Raw genomic sequence first — 6,902 nt, 5'->3', positions numbered from 1 at the left:
ATATTTCAGCAATTGTGTAACTGTCCACTTTATTAAAAAATTGGAAGTTCGTATCTCACTTTCATAAGAAGTAAGTTTAAATGAAGTGCAGTAATAAATGTGTATATGTAATTTAATAGGCGTAAATGGAAGTCCACATCATGGACTTCCATGATGTGGACTTCATCATAGGCGTAAATGGAAGTGTCCACATCAGATTTTAAAAAGTTTTTTTTACTATCTACACCTTTTTGGTCAGAATCAATGTCTGTATTTTATACTTCATCATTTAGTTCTGAAATCTCTACCTAATCATTATACAATTTATTTTAAATTAGATACTGTCAACTTATTAGTGATAACAAACTATACTTTTTATGTCTGTATTCTTTTTATTTTTAATTGAAATCAGACATTCTCACAGAATAGCAATTCTTTAAGAGTTAGCAAAAAAAGCATTACAACACAATCCAGTGTGCCTATTTTTTATTATGCAGATTTACTTCACAAATGGTCCAACTGTAGCAGCAGTAGCTTTTGATGTAAACCTTACATTAATGCCTGGACATGATACGTAATTGTCTTTTTCAAACATATGTGCCCTTATTCACTTAATAAGTTACCAAGCATTTCAAGAAATTAAATGTTTTTTGGTTGCACAAGTAAATAAAAAAAAAATAAAAATACTCAAATATAATTTGGCAGCAGTTAGCAACCTCTCCTTATTGAAGATTACTCTTTTTATTGAAAACTAGGCAATCTTATGCTGTTGAGAAAATTACTTGTTTGGCTGGTTTAACAGGAATAAACCAGTTTATGGATTAATAAAAATACTGAGAAAAAGCTATATGTTTTAATACGTTTTACAGGTAATGAACATGTACAACATGAGGTGCCAAACTTAACATTGTATACATTCATTAATGTATTAATATCATTAAAGTGTGCTAAAATTGGTCTTACTAAAATTGGTCTTACTAAAATTGGTCTGCTAAAACTGAATTACTGAATTTTGACATTTAACTTGACAAAGTTTATGAGTATTAGAAAGAATTACACACACAGATATTTTTATATTAATCATTTTAGATAATGAATAACTCATGCTATAATTATTATGTATAACAAAATGATTTATTTTGTATACTTAACATGAACGTTTAAAAATTTTATTAATGCTAAAACTCTTTAAAGTATTTCATATAATGATCATTTTTCGACACTTTAAATTCTGTAATGGGGATATAAGGTAAATCAAAATTTTGAATATCTTCTGGGCCCTCTATGTCTGGTTTATGCGGAGGTGTCATTTTAAAATTTAACATGGCATTCCAATCAATTTCCCTAAACCAGCTGTGGTATTTTATATCGTTAATACCATTTTTTAAGACCCCATACCTTCTACTTAGATCAATCTGCAAGATATTTTGTATAAGATGTTTCAGTTCTTTTGTAAAGAAATCTGGACAATAATAGTCTGCTGTAGCGATTTTTTCATAAAGCCTTATTGGATCTGGGGCCACAAAGGGAGCAAAACCACTAACCATTTCATAAATTAAAACTCCAAATGACCAATAATCAACTGATTTACCATAACCTTTACTAAGAATGATTTCTGGAGCTATGTAATCAGGTGTTCCACACAGTGTGTAAGTTCGTTCCTTTATAATCTTACAAAACCCAAAATCTGTTATCTTTGTATTACCATTTGAATCTATCATTAAGTTTTCTGGTTTCAAATCTCTGTAGACCAGGTCTAAATAGTGTAGATATTCCAAACCAAGAAGAACTTGAGCTGCATAAAACTTTGCTTGGTGTTCCGGAAATGTTCTAAACATCCGAAGAAGATTAAACATATCTCCACCTTGTACAAAAGGTAAAATAAAGTATAAATAATTGTTATTAATATAAAAATAATTTAAACAGACTGTAAAACGAAATCTTACGTTCTGAAGAATGCGTTTCTCATTGAGGGTGTGTTCTATCTGTCTAGCCCTAACAATATAACTTTTTATTAATAATTTCATGGCAAAATAATCTCCAGTTTGTTTCTGACGTACCAGAAAAACTGTTCCAAAAGATCCTACACCCAGAGTTACTACAGGTTGAAAATCATTTTCTGAGCCAGGATACACAATCTTGTTATTATAGTTTTTAATAAAATTTTCTTTTTCATTTTGCAAGTACTCTTCAAAATTTGTTATTTCTTCTATTATTTCCGATCTTATTTTTAATTCTGATTTTTTAATATTTTTGTCATCATTCTTTATCATAATTTTATTTCTACTACACTGTATTGATAAAAAGATATAAATGTTTAAAATTTGGGAATGACTATTAGCAAAATTCACTGTAATGTATTAATTTATTACTGCACACTTGAAAATCAATCCTGCTGACAAAAAAAAACTTCTTTCCATAGCATGATTAATTAAATAATTGCAGATACTCCACTAGCCCAAAACTTACAATTAATTCTAATATTTGAACATTACTGTCACAACATTACATCACAACAAACTGTCAATTTAAAAAAGCTGATTGTGTAAATATCATATGATTTTTAATTTAGTTTACTTCTTATTACATTATCATTAATATATTTATATAATAAAGAAATTGTTTTATATATATACAAATTTCTTTCAAAAGAAATCTGATTAACGAATGCTCTAAAATTAAAATGTAATTTTTTTAAGATGAAAAAATAATGTTAGTTTTATGTGACTAAAATTAAATGCTTGTGGCACTCATCAATAAAAATAGTGAGAGGGCTTTGACATTTGTTGAAAAATGTAGGCTTAATTATTTTAATGGCTTAAAAAATTACTTTTTTACATTTTGGTTAATTAAAAAAAAAATAATAAATAAATAAAAGTATTTTCTACTACTTTAGATTCACAAAATATATATTTATATTTGATACACATGTTGGAGCAAAACATAATTCACATGTTTATCAAATACATCTACATCATAATTCCTGTGCAGTTAATGTAAATTTAATTTGTTAATTTTTTTCACTGTGTCTGGGTACTAAAGTAAAATTTATTTTATTACAATTTCTTAATCAATTATTGATGACAGTAATAACTAATTATCTAATTATCACTGGTAATACATGTAGATCTCCAAGTTAACTGTTTAATGGAAACACACACACGCACGCACGTGGACACAGATACACACATACATAGACTAATTGCCTTCCCCAAAGAGGCATGGGGAAACGTAGTCTGATACTGAAAACAGATTCTTTCGAGGTATAACCTTCACACAGAAAATTGAAATTTGGCAAAGATTTATAACTCGCAACAATCTGTTTTTCGTTATCAGACCATAATTCCGTGAGCCCCTTTGGGGAAGGATAATTCAAAATGTATAAATGTTTTCGGGATTGTGACATATATTTACATGATCTCAAAAAACAAACTATCAAAATACTACATTTCTAATTAATTTCATTTATTAATCCTAGTTAATTTGTTTAATGTATGTATCTGCATATATTACCAGTGGCAATTTGATAATTATATCTAAATCTGTTTTGATAGAAAAAACATCGAGATACGACAACCCTAACCAAAATGGCAGTCATTTAAGTTTTTCACAAACCGTGTAATTGAAGCCGCCAAAAGATATATACTGCATGCCGACACTTAAAAATTTTTTTTTTCTTTGAAGAGTTTTCTTGTTCCTAAACAGGGCGACCTACATAACATTGGTAATTGCAACCGATTTAAGAATAAATGTTTGAGAAAGTTATCTATAAGTAGCTTTATGCGGTAATTAGTGGATATATTGTTTCTCGGCAACATATATTTGTGAAAAAGATTGACGCCGTCTAACAGGTACCGCATGCCGTCGTTTATTGCCTCTGCAGTTAACAATAAAGCAAGTTGATAACATTTATTTTTATTTTTGCAAGCGTTTTGGTTCTGCATTACAGATCATCATGATAAACAAACTTTCTCGATATGAAGTATCAGGAATGATATAAAAACCTAAAATCATTTGTTTTAGCGAGAGAAAATTTCATGATGATTGGTGATATTTCCAATAAATACAATGCTACGTCTGGAGTTCCACATGCTTATCTGGAATTTTATTCTTATTTCATTCAGCAACGATGTAACCTAGAATATTAAATCTAATGTATTTTTTTACCATATACTGTATTACGAATTTCGGCTTAAAAAGTGATAAGGAAGAATGTTCTCCAGAATGATATCGACTAAATCTATATAGTTTATTAATAACAACTGTAACCAAACCAGGGTAAAGTACGAGTCATGATTAGAAAATCTGACATAAAGATATTGCTTCAATACTGCAGATATGAGAAATAAACCGGAAACTAGTGTCTGAGACTGAGGAGAAGTGTATTTCGATCACAGATTATTATTTACTGATCTCGTCCATAAGGTAGTCTAAGACCCAGGAATAATTACTTCTTAGGGCCAAAAGAATATTTCACACAGATTGTTCGCGATAACATAAAACCATTATCAGACCTGTGTTAGGTGTTATTGTTCTACCGTTCTGGACCTTAGAACGGATAACTATTAAAATTGATCTAATCTCAAAGGAGTCTGCATTACACCAATGATCTTTGATTGAGAGAGCCTCTTGTATGGCATTTCTTTTTAAAGATGTGGGAATAGTACACAATATATTCTTTATTTATAAGGTTATCAATAAATATCTTGATAGTTTTGTAGTTGAGTTTCCTCAACTACATCTCCTGGCTTTTTCCAAGTGTATATTCTTCTATTATGATTTTTAAATTGGGTGTTGGCAATTACTAAATTATACCTCGTGCAAAACTCTATAAGTCGGTCCCCTCTTTCATTCCTTTTGCCCAGCCCGTATTCACCCACTATATTTCCTTCCTTGCCTTTTTCAATGCTTGCATTCCAATCTCCAACTATTATTAAATTTTCATCTCCTTTTACGCGTTTAATTGCTTCATCAATCTCTTCGTATACACACTCTACCTCATCATCATCATGGGCGCTTGTAGGCATATAGACGTTAATAATCCTTGTCGGTTTAGGTTTTGATTTTATCCTTATTACAATGATTCTATCGCTATGCGTTTTGAAATACTCTACTCTCTTCCCTATCTTCTTGTTCATTATGAAACCTACTCCTGCCTGTCCATTATTTGAAGCTGAGTTAATTATTCTAAAATCACCTGACCAAAAGTCGCCTTCCTCTTCCCACCGAACCTCACTAATTCCTACTACATCCACATTTATCCTATCCATTTCCCTTTTTAAATTTTCTAGCCTACCAACCTTTTTTAAACTTCTAATATTCCACACTCCGATTTGTAGAATGTTATTTTTTAATTTTCTGGTGACTCCTTCCTTAGTAGTCCCCACCCGGAGATCCGAACGGGGGACTAGTTTACCTCCGGAATATTTTACCAAGGAAGGCGCCTCCATCATTGCTATATGAAAATGCAGAGAGCCACATTTTCTTGGAAAAAAAGCAGCTATAGTTTTCCATTGCTTTCAGCTGCGCAGTACTGAGAGGACTGAGTGATGTTGATATGGCCGTTTAAGTCATTCTGACTCACGCCCCTAACAACTACTGAAAGAGCTGCTGCCCTCTTTCAGGAATCATTCCATAGTCTGTCTCTCAACAGATACCTCTCCGATATGGTTGCACCTTCGGTCCAGCTACTCTGTAGCCCTGAGCACTCAAGCCCCCTCACCAACGGCAAGGTCTCATGATTCATAGAGGAGGACATTCATCATAATCAGCCATCTTACTGGCTCCTTAAAATTGATTGTCTAATAATTCAACAATTTTGTTTGGAAAATCTATTAGACTATCTTCATATTGAAGGCAAATAAAGTTTGTATGCCTGCAAATGGTCTTTACATTCTTTCAAACATTTGCTACAGTCTTATTTCTGCTAATGATGACATGTATTGTTACCAAGATTGTTTTTTGAGTCTAATTCTTTTTGCATACGCCCTGTGTGTTTTGAAGGCAATTGGGTTTCTGATAATAGTTGTTCTTTGAAAGCGTTATACTATTTTTCTTCCTTTTCATTGCTTCACTTATTACACCATGGAACAGAGGTGGCTTCTTCAGTTTCTGAAAATGTTCTGGGGGAATATATCTTGATGCTGAGTCAAACATAACATTGATTATAGTGTCAACATCATTTTCAATAATTCCAGTTAATTTGGGGAGTTTTTATCAGGAAGGCAATCTGCCTCATCAAACACCAACTTTTTGAGGTAGAAAATAATTTTATTGAAGTATAAAATATAAAAATATACAATATATATAGATAATATAATATATATATAAAATATATACGAAACTGTTAATGGGATATAATATGTATATTGTAAAAAGTATTACATACTTTGTTTTTTTGAAATCCCTCTCAAATCTGACAAAACTGAAAGCTGAGTCATCTTCAGGCTCCGCCCAGCTGTCCGGCTACATCAGAAAGGTAAGTATAACAACTACCCAGCCGACATCAGCTTTCAGTTGCAAAAAATTTGAGAGAGATCTCAAAAACAAAGTATATAACACTTTTTTATACTGTACGTATTACCTCGCATTAACAATTTTGGAAGCTTTTATCCTAATCATTATGTTTAGGATGTTTGAAATAATATAATAAGTTACAACAAATATTACTACTAAAAAACCATTTATGATTCATAACCACTTCAAATTTTTGTATTGTTTTAATGCACATCACAATATTTACATAACTAAAAAAAAAAAGTTGTAATTATGTTTCAGTAATATTTAATATTTCATATTGGCTTATCTTATGTGTGTAAAATTATCATTTGGAAAAAATCTTAATAAAAAAAATCCTAGAATCTTCCTACTTCGCTCACCCCAGGTTGCGGTACTTTTTGATATGTAAAAGGCGTATGACACAG

General features: G+C 30.9%; 1 pseudogene; it reads right to left on the bottom strand.

Moving 5' to 3' along the window:
* Positions 1–1,157: 1,157 nt before the first annotated feature.
* On the bottom strand, positions 1,158–6,419 carry LOC142319973 (cAMP-dependent protein kinase catalytic subunit alpha pseudogene; annotated as a pseudogene).
* Positions 6,420–6,902: the final 483 nt, after the last annotated feature.

This window comes from Lycorma delicatula, chromosome 2 (genome assembly GCF_047948215.1).
Source record: "Lycorma delicatula isolate Av1 chromosome 2, ASM4794821v1, whole genome shotgun sequence".
Lineage (NCBI taxonomy): Eukaryota > Metazoa > Arthropoda > Insecta > Hemiptera > Fulgoridae > Lycorma > Lycorma delicatula.
The sequence above is the reverse complement of the archived record's forward strand: the minus strand, read 5'-3'. Positions and strand labels throughout refer to the sequence as shown.